The sequence below is a fragment of the Momordica charantia genome (genome assembly GCF_013281855.1).
Source record: "Momordica charantia cultivar OHB3-1 chromosome 8 unlocalized genomic scaffold, Mcharantia_2.0 BLBB01000008.1, whole genome shotgun sequence".
In the NCBI taxonomy this organism is placed as follows: Eukaryota; Viridiplantae; Streptophyta; class Magnoliopsida; order Cucurbitales; family Cucurbitaceae; genus Momordica; species Momordica charantia.
This window is the reverse complement of record NW_028275166.1, coordinates 11,829,192-11,840,498: the sequence shown is the minus strand read 5'-3', so window position 1 is coordinate 11,840,498 and position 11,307 is coordinate 11,829,192.

Here is an 11,307-nt window from a genome sequence, read left to right as displayed (position 1 = left end):
ACCTTTTCTCATTTGATTATTTGCTAAATCATTGCTAATAAGAAGGATGAGAGTATACAAAAAAGTAATATCTTTGCAAAATATGGAAAAACTTTTTTTTCTCTCAACCATATTTTCACAAATCATGCATTCACATCACTTGCATACATATTCTTAAAAAAAAAAAAAGTTTTCATATCATGGTTAGATTATGAAATTTTAAGTATCATGCATTGTGCATTCATAATCACATTTCATTCTCAAAACAAAAATTAGTATCATATATACATGTTGCATTCTAGCTTTCAATAAGCATATACATGATGACATCATGCATTGAAGATCAAATTCATTGGTTAAACTAAATAAAAAACAGATCATATGCTGTCACACACTTTCAAGTGATAAAATAAATGCGAAATAAAATGGAGCATCATTCATGACATTGGAGCAATACACATTTGTAGATACACACATCCATCATAAGATAGTTGCACTAGAGGTCGTGCAGCAACTTCCCGTGGAGCCTCCTGCGGATCCCTTTAGCTTTTCCTCGACCTTTAGAATTAGAGCTAGTTTATAAGCCACACTCAATTGTTAGCGATAGGATACCCAATCTTCATTAGCTATTTCTGGCAGGAGCTCTTTCATTTACAATGGGACGCAATTTAATATAAGTACAACTTTCCACCGCATCTATTCCTATCCCATACTTTATGATCTTTGGGCATTCCAGTCGTTGACTCCTCACGTCGCTACCGGCGTTTCTAGGATCGACCAGTGCCTCACCTGCACAAGTACCTACGTAGTGTAGTGTTGTTTTGTTAGGATGAATTGGATTGGTCTAACCTCTCGCTTGGATGTCAGAATTTCGCTACGATAAGTACTCCATATTGCCATTGGAAGTTCGCATTAGCATAAACACGTGGTGTTAGTCTTATCATCATGTGTCAAGTGCATGTCTCATGTACTTAGCAAGTTTAAAAGAAACTCTAAACCCTACATTTAGGTGGCATATCCTTATTAGAAGAGGAAAATTTTATCACCTCGGTACTTCCACTGTCTACCGAGCCAACGCCCGTTATGGCCGAGCCAACCATGATCTCCTTTGGTCTCGTTCCCATTCTTTGTTTGAACCGACCTAGTAGTGTCTTGCTTAGCCACATATTTCAACAAACTCCACGACAGCACGCCGTAATTCATACTTACCTTAAAGAGCCGTTGAGGCCTGGTCGGGTGCCTATATATAGAAATCATTTGCTTCTATCTAAAGTACGCGAACACTGTTTTTCCCTTGAATACAACTCGGATTCTTCCTCACTTGGGCTTCGAAGTGTTTTCTCTTGCAAGTCTCCTGCTCAGCAAAATCCAGCTCATCCTAAAGGTCATCATTCCGTCCAAGCAGAGCTCGTAAGCTTGGTATTTTTTGTGATCAAACATTTATCTTCGGTTAAATCGAACCCGATCCAAGTCGAGGTCGAAGCCTGTTGTTAAAACCGGGTCCGTTGCATTTTATCATTCGGTTAAATCGAACCCGATCCAAGCCGAGGTCGAAGCCTGTTGTTAAAGCCAGGTCTATTGCATTTTATCATTCGGTTAAATCGAACCCGGTCCAAGTCGAGGTAGAAACCTGTGTTATAGCCAGGTCCATTGCATTTTATCATTCGGTTAAATCGAACCCGATTCAAGTCGAGGTCGAAGCCTGTGTTATAGCCAGGTCCGTTGCATTATCATTCGGTTAAATCGAACCCGATCCAAGTCGAGGTCGAAGCATGTGTTGAAGCCAGGTCCATTGCATTATGATTCGGTTAAATCGAACCCGATCCAAGCCGAGGTCGAAGCCTGTGTTAAAGCCAGGTCTATTGCATTTTATCATTCGGTTAAATCGAACCCGATCCAAGTCGAGGTCGAAGCCTGTTGTTAAAGCCACGTCCGTTGCATTTTATCTTTCGGTTAAATCGAACCCGATCCAAGTCGAGGTCGAAGCCTGTTGTTAAAGCCAGGTCTGTTGCATTTTATCTTTCGGTTAAATCGAACTCGATCCAAGTCGAGATCGAAGCCTGTTGTTAAAGTCAGGTCCGTTGCATTTTATCTTTCGGTTAAATCGAACCCGATCCAAGTCGAGGTCGAAGCCTGTTGTTAAAGCCAGGTCCGTTGCATTTTATCATTTGATTAAATCGAACCCGATCCAAGATTGTGGTCGAAGCCTGTGTCAAGCCAGGTCCATCGCACTTATCATGTTGATTAAATCAAACCCGATCCAAGATCGAGGTTAAAGCCTATATCAAGTACGAGGTTCTTTGCATGTCGGGATCCCGTCTAGTGTCTGGTTGGGTCCATCTCTATCTTGTCTGAATAAAATTTTTGCCTCCCCAAATACTTTGTCTTTTGCCTTTGTCTACTCTTTTAGTACTGCAAGGATATACAAAGGGGGGCAAGCTGTAGACACCGCATTTGATCCGGCTTATTTTTACTTTTACTTTTAATTTATATTATTGTATTTTACTTTATTGAGGTTTATTTTAATTAAAGAATAACATAGGTTTACTTTATTATTAATTTTAATATAAAGTTTAAATTAACTAAAATTAAAATGTTAGATTTATTTAAATGTTAATTTTATTAATAAGAAAATAAAAAAATGATTTGTTTAGATTTTGTTTTATTATTAAAATAAAAATAGATAAATAAAAATGATTTGTTTTTAAGTAAATAATTTTATTTAAAAAAAAAAGAGATTTTGTTTTATTTAACAGTTTTTTTTTTCTCCCCTTTGATTTTTTCCTTCATACGTGTATCCCCTCCCCTTCTTCTCCTCCCTCTTTTTCTCTCTTCTCTTCCCCTTTTTCTTTTTTATCGTTAGTTTTTAGGTGTATTTAAGGAGGGCTGCAGTAGGGAGGAGAGGACGGACAGAACACCCATACAGAAGAATTCACTTCCTTCTTTCTCTCTACCATCACCTTCTCTTCTTCTTCACCCAGGCTGGCGACCCCGACGATACACAGACCGCACACGTCCCCCGGTGATCACAAGTTGAGCAACATGCACCATAGTAGTTCGGCGCAAAACTTCTACAACCGACGCACGGATCACTGACCACCTGACTTCGACCTCGAGTGCTCCTTCACAGTTTTCAGACCCACGGGCACACCTAGAATTTCCTCACTGCAGTACGTGGTATAGAAAAGAGTTGTTTTAGAAATGATTTGATTTTTTTTTATTTGTTTTAAATAAGCTTGTTTTAAATTTGATATATTTTAAAATAAATTTGTTTAAATATGATTTGATATATTTTAAAATAAATTTGTTAAAATAAATTTGTTTAAATATGATTTGATATATTTTAAAATAAATTTGTTTAAATATGATTTGATATATTTTAAAATAAATTTGTTTAAGTATTGTAGAACCAAAAAATTTGGGCCAATCATGAACGGCCACGTTATTATCTATTTTATTTAGGGATTAATTATATATTAACCCTAAATTAAAATTAAAGATAATTTGACAATTAAAATATGTAATTGGGTCATATGGGTATTGGGCTTGGAATCGATTTGGTTCACAATCTTGGCCCAAAACCCAATTCACCATGAAATAAAGTGGATTAATATTTAAATTTAAATAAATCCATTTAAAAGAATTGGGCTTGGCCCAAAATTACCCAAGCCCGATGGCCCACAAAAGCCTATGGAAACCTCTATAAATAGAGGAGACCTCATTCATTTTGGAGGTGGAGAATTTTAGAGAATTGAGAGAATTCACACCAAATTGAAGACTCTCTTGAAGACTTGAAGATTCGAAGACCAACTTGAAGACTTTGAACGCTTGAAGACTTGAAAACTTTCGAAGAACATATAACTTCGATCCAAATTCAAGAACAAGCATTTTAATCTTCACATCAAGTTCGAGAGATAGAATCAGAGGATAAAGATTAGAGATTGAATCCACTATACAACACATACTACAAATATAAAAGTTCAACTCCACGAAATATAATTTCTCCGGAAATTTCGTGTGAACAAATTGGCACGCCTAATGGGACCATCTCTACCTCTCATCTCCTTCTCAAGACTTAAAGTTTTTCAAGAGAATCAATGGAATTTAAAAAGGCTTCTACAACAGCTACTTACATGAGTAACCTTCATATGGGTCATATCACCTATGGTTGCTCTGACGAATTCCAACTACGGGAACATCAAACTCTTCCTGTTGTTGCAAACAAAGTAATGATGCTGCAAGAAACAGCTATTGAAATTGAGTTTCTTGTTAATCATAACCCCTTATTTGATCTTAACCCTGACATTGTCTCTGTTATGATGACTGATGCAAGCACTATGGATGAAAAAATGGCTGAAATGGAAAAGAAGCTCGCTGCATTGATGAAGACAGTGGAAGAAAGAGATTATGAAATCACTTCCTTGAAGAATCAGATTGAAAACAGAGATGTTGCTGAGTCGAGTCAAACCCTTGCTATTAAGATAAATGATAAGGGAAAGACTATCGCTCAAGAAAATCAATCGCAATATTCCACTTCGATCGCTTCGCTGTCTGTTCAGCAGCTCCAAGATATGATCACGAACACGATCAGAGCGCAATACGGCGGATCTTCTCAAAGCTCCCTCTTGTATTCTAAGCCATATACTAAGAGGATTAATGATCTGAGAATGCCTGCTGGATACCAACCTCCAAAATTCCAACATTTCGATGGGAAGGGCAATCCCAAACAACATATTGCTCACTTCGTCGAAACTTGTGAGAATGCTGGTACAAGAGGCGATCAATTGGTCAAGCAATTCGTCAGAACGTTAAAGGGAAACGCCTTTGACTGGTATACTGATCTCGAGCCTGAAACGATCGAGAGTTGGGAACAACTTGAAAAAGAATTCCTAAATCGCTTTTACAGTACGAAGAGAACTGTCAGCATGATGGAGCTCACAAACTCCGAACAAAGAAAAGGCGAACCGGTTGTCGAATATATCAACCGATGGAGAGCTCTAAGTCTTGATTGCAAAGATAGACTTACTGAACTATCCGCTGTCGAATTATGCACTCAAGGTATGCATTGGGAACTTCTTACATCCTTCAAGGTATAAAACCTCACACCTTTGAAGAGCTAGCAACTCGTGCTCACGATATGGAGCTAAGCATTGCTAATCGAGGAAGTAAGGATTCTTTAGTGCTGGACTTAGAGAAAGAAAGCAAAAGTGTTGAGAAAACTTCAAATGAATTTTTTGGTGTAAACACAATCTCTCCCAAGTTGTTTTCAAAAATAAAAGGGAAGAGAATTGAGAAGCAAAAAGGAAATAGGAAAATATGGCTAAGCTTGAAAGAAAGGCAAGAAAAAGTCTATCCTTTTCCTAATTCCGACATCCCTTATATGTTGGAACAATTGCTGGAAACACGATTGATTGTACTTCCAGAGTGTATACGACCAGAAGAAATGAGTAAAGTTGATGATCCCAAATATTGCAAGTACCACCGAGTTATCAGTCATCCAGTGGAAAAGTGTTTTGTCCTAAAAGAGCGTATCCTAAATTTAGCTCGAGAAGTAAAGATTGAGTTGGATTTCAATGAAATAGCTCAATCAAATCACGCTGCAGTAACAACAAATATAGGCAGCCAAACACCTCAAAGTCTATTCTACAATAAGGGGATAGACTTGATCCAATTTGGAACGTTGAAGCCTATATCTGTTCGCTCTCAACGGAAGACTTCAAGAAATGCCATTAAAGATGTTGTCAAATCTGTCGATCAGGGAGAGGAAAACTGGGCTACTGTGACTCGTCAGAAGAAACAAAAACAAAGTTTTGCTTGGAATAAGTCATCTATGCTCAGCAAAGAGCATGAACACCAAGGAAAGAAGGATTCAAGGAAGCCTAAATCAGAGAGGAAAGAAAATAAAGACTCCTTTCGACCCAAGATATCGGCGACCTTAAAAGAATTTTTCCCAAAAAAATTCTTCTATATCAAAAAGAAGAAAGAAAATCTTGCAAGTTCACATTACATAAATGTGGAAGAGGTTGACAACTTTAAAATAACTGGGCAAAGGGCTTCTGTCTTCGATCGTATCAAGCCTTCAACTACTCGACCTTCGGTCTTTCAGAGGATGAGTATGGCCACAACAAAAGAAGAAAATCAATGTTTTATTTCCATCTCCATTCAACCTTCAGTCTTTCAAAGGCTAAGCGTCTCCACGTCAAAGAAAAATCATTCTTCGACATCTGCTTTTGATTGTTCAGAAGTGATAGGCGATCAATTTGAAAAAACGATGAAGACCGTGAAGGCGAAATCATTTGCTGAAGTGAATGATGACAAGAAAATTCACAGCATTGTTCCTTCCCGTATGAAGAGAAAATTCTCTCTTTTCATAAATACAAAAGGTTCCTTTAAAGTAAAACAAAAGCTCATCATCTCAACCAATCCTAAAAATGGAGGATGTGATGAAAGTTGTAAGGAAAATGAGAGCATATGAAATATAAACACTCCTTATCGTAAGAGTCTAAACTACATGATACTCTTTGCCCGCATGAGTTTAAAAGGTGAACGACCCAAAAAAAAAAAATCTTGTATTTGAACTACGTTATGACCTGATCTCTTCCTAGGATACGTAGGCAGCTTAAAGAAATCTTTAAGTTCAGTCCAAGTTTTTATAAAAAAAAAACTTAAAAAAAAAATATGGCGACACCACAGTAACGCTGCAAAACGCAACCTCACCAAGAGTGACGATACGACGCTTAACCCTATTGAACGCTAGCTTTGTAGTAGAATGAAGGATGGTCACTGAGGGCATATACCATCAAATTAGGTTGTGCCCTTCATGATAAGTATCATCCCTCAAACTTGATCCTTGCTTGATGGTTGGCGAAAATGTTGCAGCCGATTGATCGTTAGTGAAGATATTGCAGGCGATTAATCGTTAGCGAAGAAGTTACAATCGCTTGATCCTTGGCGAATGAATTATAGCTGCTTGATCATTGGCAAATATATTGCAAGCTTGATCGTTGGCAAAGATATTGCACCCGCTTGATGGTTTACGAAGAAGTTGCAATCACTTAATCATTGGAGAAGAAGTTGCAACCAATTTATTGTTGGCGAAGATGTTGCAGACGCTTGATCGTTGACGAAGATATTGCAACTGATTGATCATTAGCGAATAAGCTGTAGCCGCATGATCGTTAGTAAAGAAATTGCAACTTTGCGAAAAAAATTGTAGCTGCTTGATCGTTGGTGAAGAAATTGTAGCCGCCGAATGTTATCCCTATATAGGCGTCATCCCAAAAAAGATGGTAGCCGTGAGGGATACTTCACCAAATTAGGTGGCTTTGTCCCGCGAGGATATGTGAGCCGGACGATATCCCTATATAGGCGTCATCCCCGAAAGAATGATAGCCGTGAGGGATACTTCACCAAATTAGGTGACCTTGTCCCGTGAGGATGTGTGAGTCGGACGATATCCCTATATAGGCGTCATCCCCGAAAGGATGGTAGTCGTGAGGGATACTTCACCAAATTAGGTGGCCTTGTCCCGCGAGGATGTATGAGCCGGACGATCTCCCTGTATAGGCGTCATCCCCGAAAGGATGATAGCTGTGAGGGATACTTCACCAAATTAGGTGGCCTTGTCCCGTGAGAATGTGTGAGCCGGACGATGTCCCTATGTAGGCGTCATCCCCGAAAGGATGGTGGCTGTGAGGGATACTTCACCAAATTAGGTGGCCTTGTCCCGCGAGAATGTGTGAGCCGGACGATATCCCTATATAGGCGTCATCCCCGAAAGGATGATAGCCGTGAGGGATACTTCACCAAATTAGGTGGCCTTGTCCCGTGAGGATGCGTGAGTCGGACGATATCCCTATATAGACGTCATCCCCGAAAAGATGATAGCCGTGAGGGATACTTCACCAAATTAGGTGGCCTTGTCTCGCGAGGATGTGTGAGCCGGACGATATCCCTATATAGGCGTCATCCCCGAAAGGATGATAGCCGTGAGGGATACTTCACCAAATTAGGTGGCCTTGTCCCGCGAGGATGTGTGAGCCGGACGATATCCCTATATAGGCGTCATCCCCAAAAAGATGGTAGCCGTGAAGGATACTTCACCAAATTAGGTGGCCTTGTCCCGCGAGGATGTGTGAGCCGGACGATATCCCTATATAGGCGTCATCCCCGAAAGGATGGTAGCCGTGAGGGATACTTCACCAAATTAGGTAGCCTTGTCCCGCGAGGATATATGAGCCGGACAATATCCCTATATAGGCGTCATCCCCGAAAGGATGGTAACCGTGAGGGATACTTCACCAAATTAGGTGGTCTTGTCAATCCTTGGAGTATCTTTGCTGCAAGAGAGAGGAAAAAAACAAACAAAAAGGAGAAAAGAAAAATCAAGATGAAGACAAACCTTGATAATTAGGTGAAGCGCGAAAGTTTGATATCCCAATTCCAATAGAAGAAGCGCAAAATAAAGTTAGCTCCTAAAAAAAAAGAACGTACGGTTGAAAGAAATTGTTGGGAGAAATACTTTTAAGTTGAAAAGAAAGGAAAAAACAATATTTTCTAAAATTTGAATACAAGAGAAGTAAAAAAAAAAAGAGAAAAAAAAGGAAAGAAAGGGAGAAATTTTGAAGCCAACTTTTTCATTGGACTTCTGCTGTGCTTCTACAAATGCACCAGAAGGCTCAATTTATAGGCAATAATTTGGGGTTCAAATCAGAATAACAAATCATATCCCAACTCAAATATGATTCCTTTTTCAAATTATGGTTGAAAATTTGATTGGATTCTTAATTTAAATTTGACCCAAATCAAATCCCAACTCAAATATGATTCATTTTTCAAATAATGGTTGGGAATTTGATTGGATTCATAAGTTGACCCAAATCAATTCCCAACTCAGGATTCCTATTCAAATTCGAAATTGAAATCTGGTGGGATTTTAACTCAGCTCCAAAGTAGGATTTTGTTTTTTTTCAAATTCAAATTCTAAATTTGATTGGATATGAAATTTAAATCCTTTTCGAATTCATCCAAAATTTGAATTATATTCCAAATTTTAAATTACGTTGGATAAATTTCATGTTTTCAAATTTGATCCAAAATTTAAATTTGAACTATAAATCCAGCGTTTAATTTAAAGTTGGATAAATTCCAAAATTTTGAATTCATCCCAAATTTGAATTCGAGTTATATTCCGACTTTTAAATTGGGTTGGATAAATTCCATATTTTCAAATTTGATCCAAAAATTCAAATTTGAACCATAAATTCAGCGTTTAATTTAAAGTTGGATAAATTCAAAAAAAATTTGAATTCGTCCCAAATTTGAATTCGAGTTATATTCCGACTTTTAAATTGAGTTGGATAAATTCCATATTTTCAAATTTGATCAAAAAGTTCAAATTTGAACCATAAATCCAGCGTTTAATTTAAAGTTGGATAAATTCAAAAAATTTTGAATTCGTCCTAAATTTGAATTCGAGTTATATTCCGACTTTTAAATTGGGTTGGATAAATTCCATATTTTCAAATTTGATCCAAAAATTCAAATTTGAACCATGAATCCAGCGTTTAATTTAAAGTTGGATAAATTCAAAAATTTTGAATTCATCCCAAATTTGAATTCAAATTATATTCTGACTTTTAAATTGGGTTGGATAAATCTCATATCTTCAGATTTGATCCAAAATTTGAATTATATTCCAACTTTTAAATTACGTTGTATAAATTTCATGTTTTCAAATTTGATCCAAACTTCAAATTTGAACCATAAATCCAGCGCTTAATTTAAAGTTGGATAAATTCAAAAATTTTGAATTCATCCCAAATTTGAATTCGAATTATATTCCAACTTTTAAATTGGGTAGGATAAATTTCATATTTTCAAATTTGATCCAAAATTCAAATTTGAACTATAAATCCAGCGTTCAATTTAAAGTTGGATAAATTCCAACTTTTCAAATTCATCAAAATTCGAATTTGAATCATATTTTAACTTTTAAATTAAATTCAAAGTTAAAAAAAAAACTTTTGAAAATAATTTAAATTTCAATGGATAAATTTCAGATGTCTCATTTTAAATTGTGCAAATTTATTGTTAATTGGACCTACAACGATATCTTGGTCCACGATTAATATTTTTCAAAATTATGACTTAAAATCATCTTTTTGAATGCACAATATTTTCGAAATTCAGCCACAATTATATTTGGCATAAATTTCGAAAAGGGGGCATTTGTAGAACCAAAAAATTTGGGCCAATCATAAACGGCCACGTCATTATCTATTTTATTTAGGGATTAATTATATATTAACCCTAAATTAAAATTAAAGATAATTTGACAATTAAAATATGTAATTGGGTCATATGGGTATTGGGCTTGGAATCGATTTGGTTCACAATCTTGGCCCAAAACCCAATTTACCATGAAATAAAGTGGATTAATATTATATTTAAATAAATCAATTTAAAAGAATTGGGCTTGGCCCAAAATTACCCAAGCCCGATGGCCCACCAAAGCCTATGGAAACCTCTATAAATAGAGGAGACCTCATTCATTTTGGAGGTTCAGAATTTCAGAATTGAGAGAATTCACACCAAATTGAAGACTCTCTGAAGACTTGAAGATTCGAATACCAACTTGAAGACTTTGAACACTTGAAGACTTGAAAACTTTCGAAGAAGATATAACTTCGATCCAAATTCAAGAACAAGCATTTCAATCTTCACATCAAGTTCGAGAGAAAGAATCAGAGGATAAAGATTAGAGATTGAATCCACTATACAACACATACTACAAATATAAAAGTTCAACTCCACGAAATATAATTTCTCCGGAAATTTCGTGTGAACAAGTATGATTTGATATATTTTAAAATAAATTTGTTTAAATATGATTTGATTATTTTTAAAATAAGTTTTAAATATTTATTTTTTATTTTATTATTATTATTATTATTATTATTTTTTGTTTTAGTTTTATTTGTTTTATTTTTATTTTTTTTAAAACATTTTTTTAAAATAAAGATTTGTATGATAAGAATTAATACTAAGTTGTATCATATGGTGTTGGCATAGTGGTAGGTTACTTAGGAGTAATACACATGGCTTAGATTCGAGTCTTTGCTTGCCTAAATTAATGTTTTTTTATATATCATTATTTTACCAAACAACTATTTTAGATAAAATGTTTTTTTAATATAAAAAAGAAAACTTTCGTTTTTATAAGATTTTAAATCTTAAAACATTTATATAAATTTTTAAATAATATCTTAGGATGTTGGCACATTGGTAAGAAATTTGTACATGGATTCTCACATCACAAGTTCAAGT